This window comes from Schistocerca nitens, chromosome 2 (assembly GCF_023898315.1).
Source record: "Schistocerca nitens isolate TAMUIC-IGC-003100 chromosome 2, iqSchNite1.1, whole genome shotgun sequence".
Classification (NCBI taxonomy): Eukaryota; Metazoa; Arthropoda; class Insecta; order Orthoptera; family Acrididae; genus Schistocerca; species Schistocerca nitens.
Window position 1 is genome coordinate 571810649 of NC_064615.1, and position 20688 is coordinate 571831336.

Here is a 20688-nt window from a genome sequence, read left to right on the forward strand (position 1 = left end):
AAATTCGTGACACACACATTACAGTATAACTCCTTTAAATCGGCAACAATGTCCAGAAATAATTAAATACACCAAGAACTATGCCACTATTATTAATAACTGATACCCATTAAGAAACATGCGCTGTCGAATGAACAAACATACACTAAAACAATCACAAGATCGCATCCAAGCCTCTTCAAAATTCTTTCTTTGCATAGGAATGGAGAATGCAGATGATGGCGGGGAGCGTGGGCCTCACTGTCTACATCTAGACTGTCTTCATCTACATCTGCATCTGCATCTGCATGATAACTCTACAATTCACAATTAAGTGCCTCTGAGAGTTAATCGAACCAACTTCAAGCTATTTCTCTACCGTTACACACTCGAACTGTGTGCTGGAAAAACGAACACTCAATCTTTCCGTGCGAGCTTTGATGTCTTTTACTTTATGATGATCATTCCTCCCTATTTAGATTGACACCCACAAAATATTTTCACATCTGAGAAGAAAGTTCGTGTTTGAAATTTCATGCGAAGCACCTGCTGCAACGAAAAATGCGTTTGTTGTAATGACTGCCACACCAATTCGCGTGTCGTATCCTTGGCACTCTCTCCTACTTCGCGGTAATACAAAATGAGCTGCCCTTCTTTGGACTTTTTCGATGACCTCCGTCGATCCTATCTGATGCGGATCTCACACCGAACAGCGATACTCCAAAGAGGACGTACATGGGTAATGTAGGCAGTCTCTTCAGTACACCTGTTGCATTTTCTCACGTTCTGGCAATCAGACACAGTCTTTGCTTTCCTTCACCCACAACTTCACCTATGTATACTTTCCAATTGAAGTTATTCGTAATCGTCATCAATAAGTATTTTGTTGAATTTACAGCCTTTTGATTTCTGTGATTTATCTTTGGTAATCATGTGGATGACTTCATATTTTTCATTGTTTAGAGCAAATTGCCACTTTTAGCAACATACATATTTCTTGTCTAAATCGTTTTTCAATTTGTTTTGATCATCTGGTGACATAAGTCGGTAAAAGACCGCCTTTGCTCACAATTTAAGAGGACTACTCAGATTGTCTCCTACCGTTTATGTAGATTAGTAACAGCAGAGGCCCTATAACTCTTCCTTGGGGAACTCTATTACTTCTGCTGCACTCGATCACTGTAGGAACTTCCCTCTTGTACTGTTTAATCTGTACCACTGCTAAATGCTCCTTGATATAGTCAATTCAAATGTCTGATTTCTACGCTTTCTTATTCTTTTTAGCACTGATGATGGCTACACTGTAGCGGACATTTAGCTAGATCTGCCGTAAAATACAACTGATGCGCGATTGATTGCTGTGTATTTCCCTGATTATAATTTTCTTATATTTACGATTAAAACACTGAATAAGTTTTTTTGCTTTAGAGCTTGTATTCATTATTAATTTTCTTTGCACTTTAATTAGTTTTGCTTCCCCACGCTGTGTTTTTACATATGTCCAAATTTGTATCCTTTTTTTGTGTCATCAGTCTTCTGATTTGTTAAATGCGACGTGCCTAGACTCTCTCTCCTGTGCCATCAACCTCTACATTTCAGTGTAGTACCTGCACCAGAAGTCCTTCTTTTTACATATATTTTAAGATGTGTCTTTTTCCTAAAGTTTTTCGCTTATACTACTCCCGCTGCTACCATGGAAATAGTCCCCTGACGTCTCAGCACATGTCCTATCAAGCCGGCTCTTCTACTTATTGCTGCTTTCCATATACGCTCTCCTCACCCATTCTGCGGAATACCTGCTCATTTCTTGTCAGTTGATCTTATTTTCTACATCCTTTCGCAGTATTACATGTGAGACGCTTCGATTCCCTTCTGATTTTTCAACAATCCGCAATTCATTTTCAAACAATGCTGTTCTGCAAATGTACGTTCCTTGAATTTTTTTGATTTGTTAATTAGTTTTATAAATAAAAAGTGCTTCAGCTTCTTGCCAGTTTTTACATTGCTCAGTAACTATTTTTTCTTGTGATTAGTTTGACAAATTGGTTGAAGTGTGCTTTCATAGCTAACGGAGACACTTAATATTCATACTGGCATCGAGGGAGGTCACGCGGTGGTTAGCACACTGAACTCGCATTCGGGAGGACGACGGTTCAAACCCGCGTCACAGCCATTCTGTTGTACGTTTTCTGTGATTTCCCTAAACCGCTTAAGGCAAATGCTGGGATGGTTCCTTCGAAAGAGCGCAGCCGATTTCATCCTCTAACCTTCCACAATCCGAGCTAGTGCGTCGTTTCTAATGACCTTAATGGCCTCATTGTCGACGTGATGTTAAACATTAATCTCTTCTTTCTTTTCACATAAACAGAGTACTTTAATTTGATAATTCTCTCTGTGATGTACTGCGCAGTAGTAATTCAGTAGTAATTCATACTTTCCATACAAAATATTTCATGTCCGCAGCTTATTAAATACCAGTGACAATAACTACTTAACTCTTCTCAACAGCAGTTCAGATTTCAGTCCCTAAGTTTTTTAATCATTTATTTATTAGTATAAAAATTTAGAATCATGTATAATGTTTAGACAAGAACATTTTCGTTTTATTGATTGCGAATTCTTGTAGATTCTATCAGCCGGCCGCGGTGGTCTAGCGGTTCTAGGCACTGAGTCCGGAACCGCGCGACTACTACGGTCGCAGGTTCGAATCCTGCCTTGGGCGTGGATGTGTGTGATGTCCTTAGGTTAGTTAGGTTTAAGTAGTTCTAAGTTCTAGGCGACTGATGACCTCATAAGTTAAGTCCAATAGTGCTCAGAGCCATTTTTGTAGATTCTATCCAACTGATACTTTATGCGGTTTGTCAAAACTGATCATCACAAATACAGGGATGATTTGTCTTCCTGAATTTCTTATTCATCGTAGCGCAATTAGAATTTTGTGCTGCGCTCTACGAACATATTTCTCTAATGACTCATCTTAGTATAGAGCTAAATTGCATTGACCTTCGTTTCCTCGAAAGATAGCTATAACCCATCTTTACAATTCAGATTTTGTATCTAAAATTATCTTTTCTGAAATTATTTTTCGATATGTGTACACGAAAGTAAATTTTCTATAATAAATACCTCCAGCTTACAGCCGATACTGTGTAAGAAAGACACCTGTTATTGGAAAACAGTTTTTAAAGGTCTAAGAACAGCACAATACAAGTAGTATCGTTTTACAACATCTCATCGCTGCTGTCTGAGAGCAGGAAAATTCGTTGTGTCTCCTGCCCAGTATAAGTTAGTAAATTTTAGTTACTCAGTAAATACTATCGGCAGCAACAAAGAAGCCCCACTGACAGTCTCCAGTTGCAGGTCTGTCACATTGCATTGCGTTATTGTGACTGAGGAAAAACTTGCGAGAGTGGGATCGGTGTATTACAGTTCATGATACTCCTCTGTTAAGAAACAAGACTTACTGTTGAACACTTGGCTTAATTGTAGGCTTCAGCGGCCATTGTCACTATCAATTGAAGTTTTCAGGGTATGCCTTCCTCACGACTGTGCTTCAAGCAAAACATCCTGAGGAATGTCATTTGCAACAGTGGACAAAACTTCGGAGAATTGTATATGTTAACAACGCTTTGGCTTAAATTCCATCACTTCTATTTATTTACTTTTTATTTTACACGTCTAGTTCCGTAGGATCATATTCAGGAGCAAATGGCCGTGGACATGGAACGTGTCAGTTCATGAAATTACAACAAAAAGTAATAGTAGATAAAATGAAGTAATTACGAATCCTAAAGAGAAGACAAGCAATAAGTTTATATAAACGCAGTCATCAATGTAACACAGTGTTTAGCTCAATTTTTCAAGGAACTCCTCGACAGAGTAGGAGTGACCCATGAGGAAGCGCTTGATTTAGATTTGAAAGCGTGTGGGTTTCTGTTAAGATTTTTAACTCTTGAGGTACCTTATTGAAAATGGACGCAGCAATGTACTGTATGCCTTTCTGCAAGAGTCAAGGAGTTGCGGTTCAAATGAAGATTGGATTTCTGCTTAATATTAACTTAATGAAAGCTGCTTATTGTTCGGAATAAACTGATATTGTTAAAAAGAGACAACATTAGAGAATATATATATTGACAGGCCAATCAGAAAACTCAGACTAATGAACAGGAGTCGACAAGAAGTTTGTGAATTTACACCACTTATTGCCCGAACCGCCGCTTTCTGAGAGAAAAATACCCTGTGCGAATCGGAAGAGCTACCCCAAAAGATGACACCATAGCTCATAAGCAAGTGAAAATAAGGAAAGCAGACTACTTCTCGTGAGGGACAATCACTTACTTCTGATGCTGGTCTAATAGTAAAAACGGCAGCATTAAGTCTTTGAACATGATCCTAAACATGGGATTCCCACGACAGTTTTTAGATAAACACCTAGAAAATTGAACTGGTCAGTCTCACTAATCATATGCCCATTCTGTGTAATTATAAAGTCCGTTATTGTTGAATTCTGTTTTAGAAACCGTAAAAACCGAGTCTTATTTTCTACAAGAAATGAACTTATATCTTGAACTGCACTATTTAAAACAACATCAACATTGCACACAACATCCTTTACTATCAAGCTTCTGTCATCAGCAAACGGAAATATTTTTCAATCACCTGTAAAACTAGAAGGCATATCATTTATATAAATATGGATAAGGTGTGGCCCCAGCACTGATCCCTGTGGCACTCCCCATTCTGTGCCCCACTCAGACGCCACATCATACCCATTCTCAATAACGTGGAGGATGACCTTTTTCTATCTGTTCTTAAACCAATTGTGAGCTTCTCTCTGTAATCCATAATGGTCCAACTACTGGTACAATATTTTGTGATCAACACAATCGAACGCCATAGTTAATTCAAAGAAATGTCTATCGTCCGAAACCTGATATTTAGTCCGTCTAGTACCTCACAGAGGAAAGAGAACATTACATTTTCAGTTGTTTGACCACTTCTGAAACCAAACTGTACATTTACTACAAATTATGTGAAATGAAATGATCAATTATCCTTATGTACACAGCATTTTCAATAACTTTAGCAAACATTAATGACATAAAAATAGGTCTCAAATTTTCTATATTGCCCGTTTCTCCCTTTTTATAAAGCGTTTTTACTACTGAGTACTTTAATCGTTTAGTAAACTGGCCATTCCTAAAGGAAAATTACAAATATGGCTAAATACACAGCTAACATGTGTAGGAAAGTACTTTAATATTCTGCTAGATGCTTCAACATACCCATGAGAGTCCTTAATATTTATTGGTTTAATTATTGACTCAATCTCATCATTGTCAATATCACAGAGGAGTTGGTTGTGTTGGGTTGTTTTTGGGGGGAGGAGACCAGACAGCGAGGTGGTCGGTCTCATCGGATTAGGGAAGGATGGGAAAGGAAGTCGGCTGTGCCCTTTCAAAGGAACCATCCCGGCATTTGCCTGGAGCGATTTAGGGAAATCACGGAAAACCTAAATCAGGATGGCCGAACGCGGGATTGAACTGTCATCCTCCCGAATGCACAGAGGAGTATTTGAGATATCAGTCCCGTGGAAACTAAGTTTCGCTATATGGCTTCACAGTCTTGCTCTTTTAATTTCAGTTACCACAAATACACTCCTGGAAATTGAAATAAGAACACCGTGAATTCATTGTCCCAGGAAGGGGAAACTTTATTGACACATTCCTGGGGTCAGATACATCACATGATCACACTGACAGAACCACAGGCACATAGACACAGGCAACAGAGCATGCACAATGTCGGCACTAGTACAGTGTATATCCACCTTTCGCAGCAATGCAGGCTGCTATTCTCCCATGGAGACGATCGTAGAGATGCTGGATGTAGTCCTGTGGAACGGCTTGCCATGCCATTTCCACCTGGCGCCTCAGTTGGACCAGCGTTCGTGCTGGACGTGCAGACCGCGTGAGACGACGCTTCATCCAGTCCCAAACATGCTCAATGGGGGACAGATCCGGAGATCTTGCTGGCCAGGGTAGTTGACTTACACCTTCTAGAGCACGTTGGGTGGCACGGGATACATGCGGACGTGCATTGTCCTGTTGGAACAGCAAGTTCCCTTGCCGGTCTAGGAATGGTAGAACGATGGGTTCGATGACGGTTTGGATGTACCGTGCACTATTCAGTGTCCCCTCGACGATCACCAGTGGTGTACGGCCAGTGTAGGAGATCGCTCCCCACACCATGATGCCGGGTGTTGGCCCTGTGTGCCTCGGTCGTATGCAGTCCTGATTGTGGCGCTCACCTGCACGGCGCCAAACACGCATACGACCATCATTGGCACCAAGGCAGAAGCGACTCTCATCGCTGAAGACGACACGTCTCCATTCGTCCCTCCATTCACGCCTGTCGCGACACCACTGGAGGCGGGCTGCACGATGTTGGGGCGTGAGCGGAAGACGGCCTAACGGTGTGCGGGACCGTAGCCCAGCTTCATGGAGACGGTTGCGAATGGTCCTCGCCGATACCCCAGGAGCAACAGTGTCCCTAATTTGCTGGGAAGTGGAGGTGCGGTCCCCTACGGCACTGCGTAGGATCCTACGGTCTTGGCGTGCATCCGTGCGTCGCTGCGGTCCGGTCCCAGGTCGACGGGAACGTGCACCTTCCGCCGGCCACTGGCGACAACATCGATGTACTGTGGAGACCTCACGCCCCACGTGTTGAGCAATTCGGCGGTACGTTCACCCGGCCTCCCGCATGCCCACTATACGCCCTCGCTCAAAGTCCGTCAACTGCACATACGGTTCACGTCCACGCTGTCGCGGCATGCTACCAGTGTTAAAGACTGCGATGGAGCTCCGTATGCCACGGCAAACTGGCTGACACTGACGGCGGCGGTGCACAAATGCTGCGCAGCTAGCGCCATTCGACGGCCAACACCGCGGTTCCTGGTGTGTCCGCTGTGCCGTGCGTGTGATCATTGCTTGTACAGCCCTCTCGCAGTGTCCGGAGCAAGTATGGTGGGTCTGACACACCGGTGTCAATGTGTTCTTTTTTCCATTTCCAGGAGTGTATAATGTGAAGACCATATTTCTATTTTCATTTATCTCATGTAAGACACAGCACCCTTTAATATTTCAACAAGATTCTTGTTTCTGCTGCAGCTTGTTAATCACTGGAAATTGTTTTCTGGTAACTCATTAGCTGGTAGCAAGTCTCAAGGCTGCGGGGAGTGAAAGGACAAAGTCCAAAAGTCCATATAGGATTCTTAACAGCAAACTTTATTTACCAGACATACAAACAACTAACGCTAACTAACGCTAGTAACAGCACAGAAATACAATGATATTAAAACTTATTAATTGTTCAAATAATAAATAAAGTAAAAATATTCAGAAAAATCTTGAAAACCAATAAACGCACGCTTAAGAACATATATTTTAATTTAAGACAAATGGCAGTGACTTCGTGCAATAAAATAACATTTTTTTAACTTGGAACTTATGCTATTTGTTGTGACAAAACCTAATTGCAAAATATAGCTTCTTTTTTAAAAAAAAACAAAAGGAAAATAAATTAAAAAAGACGTTACCGATGTAGTATCTGACCAATTCATATACTTTTGACACAATTATTTGGAAGAGGACTAAGAAGCCTGGTGGCTCCGAAAGGTTTTGAAAGCTATTGAATAATTTAAAACACCAAAAACATTATTTACAAGCTACAGTTCTATATCAGAAAAAAATTCGTAATGGTAGAATACATAGACCAATTACAGAACTGCTCAAACTTAGCAGCCTTCCGCGGTCGTAGAGCCACTTAGTAGCATTCGTCACGTGGTAGCGCGTGAGACGCAGCCCACCCGGCTTCCAAAACAAGTTTCTTCTGTAACACACCAAACAGACTCAAATGGCTCTGAGCACTATGCGACTTAACTTCTGAGGTTATCAGTCGCCTAGAACTTAGAACTAATTAAACCTAACTAACCTAAGGACATCACACACATCCATGCCCGAGGCAGGATTCGAACCTGCGACCGTAGCGGTCACGCGGTTCCAGACTGAAGCGCCTTTAACCGCACGGCCACACCGGCCGGCACCAAACAGACTATTAGAACATGTCTCGTTTCACGCCAACTGTGAAGGCAGACAAGCTCTGCAAGATGTTACATCAGATATTAACGTACAACCTGCAAATAGTCAATAAGCCCAAAGTTATTAAAGCAATTTACAATACTTTAAAGCACGTAAGACATTTTCATTGCAATTTTAACCAGCAAATCATTTAAGTAGGAGGCTTATTGAAATACTCTAGCAATGCGCAAAGCATTAACACCACAGTTCATTATAGGGTTAAGATAAAATTACGCCTTTAGAATTACAACTAAAATGGCATTACATAATTTGAGATGCTTGAACACGCAGTTGAACAGAGTTAGCCAGTACGCAATAAACTACTGCAAGGAAAACCTTTACCAGTACTTTGATTGACTCACAATTAAGACTTCGGACGCTGTTGTTCGATACAACATACTTCAAACAAAATAACAAACTTTACCACAGTCGTGCGTATAGAACTTTCCAGGCATTGGGCTTTAAATAAACAGGTATTAGCGCAGAAAAATTTCCCCGACTCAAACTCCATACAGTTTGAAGAATTTACACAGCTTTAATAAGTTAGACCCAGTAAATTACGGAGTAGACACAGGTAGTACTTGTCATCACAACGGACCTACAGAGGGAGGGACTCCCACACACAAACGCGACAGCACACTAGAGGTACCTCATCTCAGCGCGAACGTCGTACAGGACCACCAACGGTTAATCGTACAAGAACGATCCTGGATGGGAAAACAGCTTACCCACCAGAATTAACACAGCTGAAGGTGATAGCGACAGACAGAAGTCTTGGCACGGTGCTAGGATGAATACGATTGTATTCAGGCGTCTGCACGGCTGCACTGGCCTCCTTTCCAGACGTAGAAAAGCCCCAGTCCCACTGTCAGCGTGAAGTCCCACGCCACGTCGTCCACTCACGAGCTTTGCTTCCGAACTCCGCCAAAACAAACTCCGGGCTCATGGGACCCACCACAGACCGCGGCACCTCCAGTACTGCAACGACGACTGACAGACTCACTGCCCTGTCTCGGTAGCCAGCGTAACTTCTACCGCATCTCGCTGCTGCGTCGAAGCCGTTTGAATCGTTCCGCGCGCGCCTAAAAAGGCGACCGCGACCAATCGCACTACTGAAAAGTGCCGTCACGAGAAAGAGCCGACACACTAGTTGTTCCAGAGATAAGGTAGGGCTCAAACCCAATGACCACAGTGTTTGGTACTATTTTTGTCAGGCAAAGAAACTAATTAATGTATTTTTTTGTTAAATTGGGCTGAGTCACATTCGTTGCTGAATTCTGTCCCAAAGATGACATTCGAGATGCAGTTTTCAGAAGGCCAGTCTACCTGATCTGGTCAGCAGCATCATCATTACAATGCATATATGTGTGATGCTTGATACTGTCTCAAATATTTTCGGATTACCACAGCCCATGATTATGGCTTTGGCTCATACCGGGAAAATAGCCCCAAAATCACTGAAGTAGATATATACCGCTTGCAAGACTTCCGGCAGATTCTTATGCTCACTTAGAAGGAATATATTGATTGAATAAATACTTCCACAGCAACTATTACGTTATTTTTGTATTCATTCACTAGCCGAAACGACCTGCTTCACTTCGTGTTTTCTTCTGAAGTTAAAAAAAAAAAAAAGTGTAGTGTCTAAATTAGGAGGGCGTGTTTAAAACTAACGCCTCTGAATCTGTTATATGAAAACTCTTGAAGTTCTTTAAATAAAACACGCCTTATTCTTCATGTCTACATATTTATTTCTCAACATAGTCACCCTGGCGACGAGCACATTTCTCCTCGAAAGAGGCCAATTTGTTGATACTGTATCTGTAGAATATTTGAGATTGTGGAAGGCACGATAACTTCACGCTTGCTTGCACCGCTTCGTCATTATCAAAATTAAATCCTCGAAGGAGTCCTACAGGTTTTGGAAACAGATGTAAATCGAATGGTGCCGAGTGGGGACTCCATGGAGGACGATCGCTGACAGTGAACTCAAGACGTCGACTTGTTGCAGACGTCGCAGCGCTCGTGTGTGGTCTGGCATTGTCATGCTGAACGGGGGAGTGTTACATGTGTGGCGTACCCTTCGAATTCGGAACTCGATTACAACATGCTGTTTCTCACGTACCGACAGAGCTACTTTTCACACTACCACGTTGCACATTACAGTTCACAGATGTCTAGCAGCAGCGAAGAAGGAAAGTCGAATGAGTAAAACTTGTACCTCCACCGTTATTGGGAACAGAATAAAAAGAATCTGAGGCATTACTTTACAGCACGCCCTCGTATTAACAGTATATTCTTCTAAACTTCGTTTCATATTTTGCTTTCGGGTGCAATGAAGAACAAGTTTTGTGTATACGTGGGGTCTGTTCTTTCGAAGATATCAGAAAGAAAAGACACCATTTTGATACAGCAGTGACTCTGAATTAAGACGCAAATGAATTACAGACATTGGCTGCGAGAGGATATTCATTTAAATCAATAGGGAATAATGAAAATTTTTTTCCGACCAGGATTCGAACCCGGGTCTCCTGCTTATTAGGCAGATAAACTAACCATTTCACCACCCGGACGCAGGGGTGAGCGTAGCTTACGCTGTACGGACCACCCTAGCACGTCTCCCGTCCGACGAAAATTCTCAATTTATCTCTAAGCTACTAATGTAGTGCCCTTGCCCTTTACCCTCATCACTCGCGGCATTTCGCCGATTCTCGTTAAGAGTTCGAGCCTGGTGTTAACGAAGAGATCATTGGCCTTTTCACCTTATTCATGTATATATAGTGTCTGTTCTTTCTGCCGTATCTGACTTCTGCAACAGTCCGACGCCTTGGGTTCACTGTCATTGATCATCCTCTGTAAGTAGTTCGCTTCGACTAGTACTCTCATAATGTAAACAGTGATAGTTCGTTCCGGTATTCGACAAGCATCGTTAAAAATTTGTTACACTGCAATCACCACCAAAGATGGTGGCGATCGAAGCCCCCTTCCTCCACAAACTTCGCAAGCCAGCCCAGAGTCTAACACTGGATACTGATGCAGTTCATTCAGTGAAGTGTTTATCAACGGACTCATCGCATTCCACTACGCAGACACATACCAATATGGTCCACCTGTTGTTGCAACTACAGCAAGATACTTGCAGCCCTCGCAGAAATGTCAACGAACCGCACGATGGAGAAAGGATACGACGACCAAGAAGGTACCTTGACCTACCAACTTGTAGGTTATACAGCTAACTTACACGCAACTACCGACAAAGGCCCTTTCGTCTTATTAGTTAGAGACAGAAACATAGGCATGCTACGCTCTATGGCAATGGGCAAAACTAGTAGACGACAATGTGATTCGTTACTCAAGCACATAATCACTACTACGGCAGCAAGAGAGAAATCATGTGAAAATTGAAACAATGTCAAGATTAACCGGTAATGTCTTGATCAACAGTCTTTCTTCGATAAAGTAAATTTACAGGCCTATATTCCGAAGTTCTTCACCACTAAGCAAGGCATTACCAGTAACGTTCATGGTAAACAATCCCACCACAGTCGTAAAATATTCTTTTTGACCGAAGTCTTTTGCAACTTAAGTCGCTGAACACTACCGTGATTTCGTGGTCTTAGTTCCATCAGTTGTATCTGAAATCCAGGAGTAACAGAACATCATGTCCATGATTAACAACCAGTAGGCAAACACATGCTGTAGGCAGACCGTCAAATAACAGCCCAAATTGCGGTTACAATGTGATGTAAGAGTACGAAAACACCGTCTTGTCCATCTGAGATAAAAAAAATAAAAAAAATTGCGCGTAATATTGTAAGCTTTCAAGAAAATCATTTTGCAGCACAGAACTACTCTGCGACCCAGAGAAAATAGCAGAGGTAGCAGAGGACTCCTACAGGGATCAGTCTTGGCTCCCTTATTATTCAATCTCTATACGTACTATAGACCTTCATGATCTCTTTGCCAGTGACATCTAAATATTACAGTACGCAGACAATGTATGCATGTATTCCGGAAACAGTACTCTCCAGTCCTGTCATCTGAAAATGCACACCGCTCTCATACATCTGCATGAGAGGTGTACAGAATGTGGCTTCGAAGTCTCTGATAGCAAATCTACTCTTATGGTCTCTACTCGCCATAGGATTCCACTTCCCCAAACAATGCAAATGGGGCAATGAACTATTTCAGTTGCGAAAACAGTACAATATCTTTGGATAATTATCGTTGATAAACTAAGACGAGCTTCTCATATCCGATATATTTCCAGATTTGAAAAATTCTGGAATCTCATCATGGTTGGGCTGTGATCGTCGGACAGCAATGACTTTACACCAGTCCCTACAAAGGACACACTTTGATTAGGGACTCCTGTGCTACGGATCAGCATCAGACAGCAGGCTCCAATGACTACACCACGCAGTACAAAGCCTTGAGTACTATTACTTGGTCTTGCATGTCAACACCAACCAACGCATTACTGGTTGAAGCGAATGAACCACCGTTGAAGTTGGATGAATATTCCTTTGGAAGAAATTCCTCCTGCGACTTTATTTCGACGAATAGGGGCCCGTTGACGAAAACATCCTGAAATTAACATCCTACTGTGCATTCGGAAGATAATCGATAAATAAGCAACTGCCATCTGTTGTTGTTGTCCACCTCAGTCCGCAGACTGGTTTGATGGAGCTCTCCAAGCTGCTCTGTTCTGAACAACACTCTTCATCTCTAAATACCAACTGCAACCTACATCTTTCTGAATCTGCTTATTGCATTCGTCTCTTGATCCCTTCTACGATTTTTACCAAACACGCTTCCCTCCAATACTAATTTGGTGATCCATTGATGTCTCAGAATATGCCCTATCAACCGACCCCCTCTTATAGTCAGGAAATTTCTTTTCTCATTAATGCTGTTCAGTACTTCCTCATTAGTTACGTGATCTACTCATCTTATCTTCACCATTCTTCTGTAGCACCACATTTCAAAAGCTTCTATTCTCTTCTTGTCTGAACTGTTTACCGTCCACTTTTCACTCCCAGACATGGCTGCACTTCAGACAAATACCTTCAGAAAAGTCTACCTAATACTTAATTGTACATTCGATGGTAACAAGTTTCTCTTCTTCAGAAATGCTTTTCTTGCAATTGCCAGTCTACGTTATATCCTATCTACTTCGTCCGTCATCCGTTATTTTGCTGTCCAAATAATAAAACTCGTCTACTGCTTCCAGAATCTCGTTTCCTAGTCTGATTCCCTCATAATTGTCTGATTTATTTCGATTATATTCGATTATTCTTGTCTTTCTTTTGTTGATAATCATGTTATATCCTCCTTTCAAGACGCTGTTCATCCCGTTTAACTGCTCTTCCGAGTCCTTTTCTGTCCTTGACAGAGTTAGAAAGTCATCGACAAAAATCAAACTTTTCATTTCTTCTCCCTGGACTTTAATTCCTACTCGACACTTTCCTTTGGTTTGCTTTGCTGCCTGCTAAATGTACAGATGGAATAACATCGGGAATAGGCTAAACCCTCTCTCACTCACTTTTATGCCCATTGACTCGTATCACCGCCGTCTGGTTTCCGTACAAGTTACAAATAGCCTTTTATATTACCACTGCTACCATCAGAATTTCAAAGAGAGTGTTTCAGTCAGTGCTGTAAAAAGCTTTATCTGAGTCTGCAATTGCTATAAACGTAGGTTTACCTTTCCTTAGCCTGTCTCCTTACATAAGTCCAAACTGATAAACAAAACTGATCTTCCTTGAGATCGGCCTTTGCCAGCTTTTCCGCTCTTCTGTAAGGAATCCGTATTAGTATTTTGCAGCCATGCCTTATTAAATTTATAGTTCGGTAATTTTCACATCTGTCAACACCTGCTTTCTTTTGAACTGGTATTATTACATTCTTCTTAAAGTCTGAGAATATTTCACATATCTCATACACGTTGCACATCCGATGGAATAATTTTGTCATGACTGACTCTCCCAAAGCTATCAGTATTTGTGACGGAAAGTCATGTACTCTTGGGGCCTTGATTCGACTTAGGTCTTACAGGGCTTTGTCAAATTCTTCTGGCAGTATTATGTCTCCCATCTCAGCCTCATCTACTTCCTCTTTCCTTCCTATAACTTTGCTTTCAAGTTCGTCACCCTTGAACACACATTCTACACACTTCTTCCACCTTCAGGTTTCCCTTCTTTGGTTAAAACTGGTTTGCCACCTGAACTCTTGATATTCATACAGCTGCTTCTCTTTTCTCCAAAGGTCTCTTTAATTTTCCTGTAGGTGGTATCTACAGTCACCTAGTGAAAAATGCTTCTAAATGCTTACATTTATCCTCTATCCATTCCTGCTTAGACATTTTGCACTTCCTGTCAATCTCATTCTTTCACCCACCGCGGCTGAATATAAGCAGTGCAGAGGTAAGCATTAAGGCAGCAGGTGTAAAAAAAGCCCTGTTCTACCGCACAACAGGCCATACGAAACGTCGAATCTATAGATTGATGCAAGGACCAGTTTAACGTTTCAGACCCAGGACCCAGTTAATGCAACAGCAATGGAATTCCCGTCTCACTATCACGATGAGAACATAATGTATACGAAAGGGCATAAGTCTAGTCAGGGCGCTGGTTGTGCTCATTGGGTACCGTGAAGGAAACATCAAGACCTATACAAGCCGTATCCAATCTCCAGTATTATGACAGCCGAGCTAATTGCCGCTTTGGACTCCCAACTACTGGCATAGAGAATCACAGCAGACCCAACAGTCATTATCTGTGATAGTATGTCAGCCCTCAACAGTTGTACCAGCTCCATGGTTGTAAGAATTATCGACGTTGTGTTTCGGGTGCAGAGGAATTGTTGCAACATAGTGATAGTATGGGTAAAACGCCACTCTGGGATACCTGGAAGTGAACAAGCAGATGCCCTAAGCATCTCTATATGATGCTACTATGTTAAACTCCCTATCACAGATAAGATAACCGCGCTAAGGAAGCAGTTGTCCTCGGACTGGCGCGAGGAATGGTCACAGCAATCTAAAATCAAAGGCAGTCACTACGCTCTTAATCATCTATTCCAAGAGTAATAATGTGTAAGAAGGCACAAAATCAAGGAGCTTCACAATAGTTGTACTACGGCTGAAATTTAATCATTGGAAGCTCAATAAACACCTCTACCGTCTCAGCCAAGCGCCACCCCCTCTATGTATTTGAGGAGAGGAAGAAGATCCAAATCTCATATTCTACAATGTACTCGGCACACTATGTACCTCATACATGAATGTCTCTGAATACCGGTGTTTCTGTACCTTTGGCTTTAATACCGAGATCTGGTCCTTGTAGGCTCTTCCCGTATTCTGTCCAGATGAGGTCCGTTCAGCAACAGGCGAGAGCAACGGAAAGAGAGCGGGCCGCATCGGCTGCCACTCGCAGCCGTCAGAGCATTCAAACACAGATAGCAGGGACAGCAAGCGGCTCTAACAGCAGGCCTCAGCACACCACCTTGTTTTACTGCTGCGTGGGAGGATCTGTACCTCTTTACTGAAGAAGATGGTCGTGTAAAATGTTTACTGTGTCACCACGTATTAAACCATACAAATAAATTCAATTTAAGAAGTCATTATGCAGTAAATCACGCGACGGAGTACGACAAACATGCCGACGACAAACGAAATGCAATAATCGTTGAACTGAAAGCCAGCTTTTCAAACAAAGTAAGTAACCAATGGTTAATAAGTGTTGTTTGTAACGTAATGGCAATGGAAGGAATAGGACAAAACTACTTGCTTCCGTAATTACGATGTCAGTTTCTAGAACTGGTGTTACTGATATTATTTGATAAAACATAAATAATATTTCATATTTATTGCCGGACAGTTGTCATATTGGAAGAGACTGTTTTGTGAGAATTAGCTAGAGAATTTTTCATCAAGTAGCTGTGAACTTGAAGCCATTTGCTGAAAGTTAATTTATTAAAGAATTCCTTGTAATAGCGGCGGAAAATCTGAGCCCACAACTGGTTACGCAACTACATCTCGTGTCACTTTCTCCAGTCACTGTAATGTGCTGAGCTGAGGAATTAGCAGAAGATTTGGAAGCTCAGCTTACACCAAAATATTAAAGACAGTGTTGCATTTTCTTTGTCTTTAGATGATCCTCTTGACTTGTCAGATACAGTACAGCTGGTAATTTCCATTAGGACAGCAAACAAAGTGCTGGATGTTCACGAGGAGACTTGAGATCTCATCTCCCTGAAGGACGCAACAACAGCTCAAAGACAGTTCGATGTTTTTGAGGCCGTTATGGAGAAGTTTGGTCTGCCGTGGGGATTACTAACTTCTATAGCAATAGACGTGACTCCAGCTATGACTGTCGAAATCAATGGATTAGTAGGGCGCGTCCAGAGAACAATGAAGACTCGCGATCACTTGGTCATCCCTTGATGTTGCCTGATTCGTCAACACCATTTCTTTTCCAAATGCGTCAAACTGAGCAATCTAATGAGCTTCGCTGTGAAATCACTAATTCTATTCCAGCTAAAGAATTCAATCATCGTTTCTTCAAAGCATTTTCGGACGATGCTGGTTGTAAATACGGACATTTACCTCATCACGGTGAAGTTCGCTGGCTCATGAATGCTAAAGTTCTGAAGTGCTTCTTGGAACTGCACCAAGAGATATCGTTCGTTATTCATGGAAACGAAAGGAGAAAGCGATAACTGTCGGATGATAGGTGGAGTTGTGATTCAGCCTTTTTAACTTGACGGGGTATTTCGCGACTTGTGCGTGTGACTTCGACGGAAGGATATTCTCATCATCCATTTCTGTGAGAAAATAAAAGCATTCAAAATGAAACGTCTGTCTGGGAAAGGCAGCTAGAGGCTAGAAACGTCTCTTACTTTCCTAAACTGTCAGCGTTAACAAACTTTGCGATTCTGGAGAGCATACAGATCTTTTAAGAAAATCGTGTACAGAATTTGAAACAACAGTGTTTGATATTTCGCGCTTCGAAACAGACTTAGGAATTTTTGCTACTTCATACTCTGTGGACGTCGATTCTGTAAGTCACCCTCTCCAAATGGAAATCATAGACCTTCAGTGCGACTCAGAATTAAAAGATGGCTATTAGGGAGAAAAACTTTAAGTGACTTTTAGAAACATTTTCCACGGAAGCGTTACCTGAAACTTTATACACATGCAGCAAGGATGCTTAATATGTTCGTATCAACATACTGTTGTGAGCGGTCCTTTTCTGTAATGAAACTGTGTAAAGCGCGGCTGAGATTTTCAATAGCAGATTATCACCTAAAAGATGTTTTGAGACTCATTTGTGCTGAATCAGTCATTCCCAACAATGAAACTTTTACGCAAGGGAAGGTAAACAAATGTGCAAAGTTGCAACAGAAAATAGAGGTGGATTACTTTTGGAAATTTTCTTTGTTATTCAGTTTACTTGTCTTGCCTTCCACTTGCCATCATCCATTAACTTCGTAGTTAGCATGTATTTACATTCATTTTGTTCATCTTTACTTACTGGCAATGTTTCCTTGAATTTGAAAATCTGTTTGTCATTGAGACTATCGTAATAAGTGTCTTCGTTAAACTTTCAACATGTTTAATTAGAATTCTGGTTCCTTTTCAAGGTTCCTCTGGTATGGATAACCCCAGCTGCTCACCAGAGCACTGATCTACTTGTGACTAAACAATTTCAAATGCTGTGTTCTATTTGCGATACCACAGCTCTCCACAAAATCAGAGCAAGCCAGCTTTGTGCAGCGTCACTTGACTGTCGCTGTCAAGCCGACAGTTCGGAGCTCCTGCGGAGTTGGCGCAAAGGGCGCAATTACGCAGCTCCGTAGAGCCGCAGCTTGAACGGCCCTGTCTAGATGGTACTCATAGGTCGGCACAAATATCCAGTTCCGTATGCGAAGTTTTTGAAACAATTCTTGCGAGGCATGCAAAACGATATTTTGTTGTTAATGTAGGTATATACTCGTTGAAATGCATTTCCTTGGGAATATCCCAAATAAGTACTTACGGTGATGTATCATTTATTCATATATTTATTTAGTTTTATTTTACACGTCAAGTTCCGTAGTACCAAATTGAAGAGCAAATATCCAAGGTCATGGAACATGTCAGCACAAGAGATCACAATACAAAAGTAATAACAGATGAAATGAAATGTTTATGAACACAAAAAAGACAACCCATAAGTTTATGTAAGAGCAATCAGAAGTGTAACACAGGAATGAGCTTAGTTTTTCAAGGAACTCTCTGACAGAATAGAAGGAGTGACCCATGAGCTTCGATTTGAAAGTTCCTGGATTACTGCTAATATTTTTGAATACTTGTAGTAGCTTTCTGGTTGTGTTACCAGTAGGACTGTTATAGCATACTACCTCTGTGTATCTTGAGTTACATTTTCGTCTTGTTTACTCGTTTGAGTAGACCATAGTTGCAAAACTTATTTTATGTCTTAATCAGTCCTTTGCTAAGCCTACGTGACTTCGTACCAGGATATAACAAAAATAATGTCTAGTCTGAATTACCAAGATAAACTGTAATTTATAATATAATGTTTCCAATGTTGAGATGGTTGTATGGGCACGTTTAGAAAACCAATAAATAAACAAACTAAAAAAATAATATACAGCCGAGCGGTTCTAGGCGCTTCAGCCAGGAACCGCGCGACAGCTACGGTCGCAGGTTCGAATCCTACCTCGGGCATGGATGTGTGTGTTTTCTTTAGGTTAGTTAGGTTTAAGTAGTTCTAAGTTCTAGGGCACTGTTGACCTTAGATGTTAAATCCGATAGTGCTCAGAGCCATTTTTTTAAAAAAGAAAAACTCTCCGCAAGGTCCCGACTTGTTCTCATCCGATTTTCATGTGTTTCCAAAACTTAAACGACACCTTCGAGGCCTTCACTTCGATAGTGGTGAACCGATGGAAGCAGAGGTGAGGTTGTGGTGCCATCAACAAAATCTAACCTTCTTTAATGACGGTATCAACAAACTGGTCTCTCGTTGGGAAAAGCGTGTTCGTCCCCAGGGTGACTACGCAGAGAAATAAAAACTTAGACATGAAGAATAAAAGTGTGGAATGTTAATAAAGTTGGTTTTATTTAAAATGCTTTAAGAGTTTTCACATAAAAAAAAGTTTAGAGCCATTGCTTTCAGCACGCCCTCGTATGAATACTGGCTTGCCTTTTTCTTTTTCGCGTAACGTTTCCTATTGTATGATGTTAAGAAGCGTTTTTTTGGGGACATATCAGGAACATTGAACGAATTCAAGAATTATGTTGCGAGGTTTACGTTTTCGTTTTCGTTCATCTCAGTATCAATGGATTTATTTTTTTTTCTTTCTTTAGTGTCCTGTTCTGTACTCGCTGATTGAATAGTTGGGCTGCGATTTTTTTGTTGCTAAAACTGTTCGCTCACCAAACTGTTCTTCAATTACGTAGTTTCTTTCTATAAGCAGATACACTTTTTTAAAGCGTTTCTTCTCCTTCTTCACTATGCTACACAGCACTTCGTTTGAGATGGCTTTGCCGGAGTGTGAATCAGTGCGGTAAGTGCCTTTCCAAGTTGTCTTCTCAAACATCTGTTAACCATCGAGAATATTCGTAACAAATCGACGTCATTATAGAACTACCTAGAATTTTTTCCCTTGAGAATACGTTGATGTGAAAGAGACAGAAGTAATTCTGGTGACAGCCACAATGAGATGGCAACCACTTCAAACACTCACATCTGTACAACCGCAAAAGCTACCACAGTGCAGCTACTGTAATTCTCAACGGTGAAACCATGGGCAGTACCAGACCCAGAAACATGTGACTGGTGATGAGTAGATGGAAGGTATCGTCAACTTCAGCAACAAACGCTGTACTTTTATCGTATAAAAACGTATTGACCAATTTCGAGACACCATCTTTTTGTAAAATGTTACGTGGATCATTACCACAAAACACAATTATCCATGTAAAATGATTTATTCAAAGTATTTGTGAACAACTCAAGCCTCGGGCCATCACAAACGTCATCAAGATTAACAAAATTTTCACATAAGCTTGTTCTACTGCATCAGAGGTTAGTCACTTGAAGACACGACATAAATTCGTCCTAGTGATCTGTAGCTCTGGTGCAGTAGCACAATAACGAAAACCTATACCCAAACTGCTGTTCAGTATTTGTGAAAGATGTTTGATGATCGCACGTACAGTGTTGGTTAGAGTCCAGTGGAAACTGTCCATTAATTTCGGAGGGCAGCTGCGGTTAATAGTTACGTGTACTTTCCAATTTCCATAATAATATTACAAAGAATAGACGTGGCACGTATTTCAGCGCAAACTATGTAAATCAATACGACAATTTCTGTGTTCCTATAACAAAGCCTCGTTAACACGAACTCGTGGGTTGTGTTGGCTTCATCTGACGGAATACAAGCTTATGATGCTAAAGCACTACATCTATACATTATTCTCTATTTAACTTGGCGCCATATTTCATCTCATTTCCAGAGACTTCTGAGCAGAATATGTGATGACATTTTTTGTTTATTTTGTTTT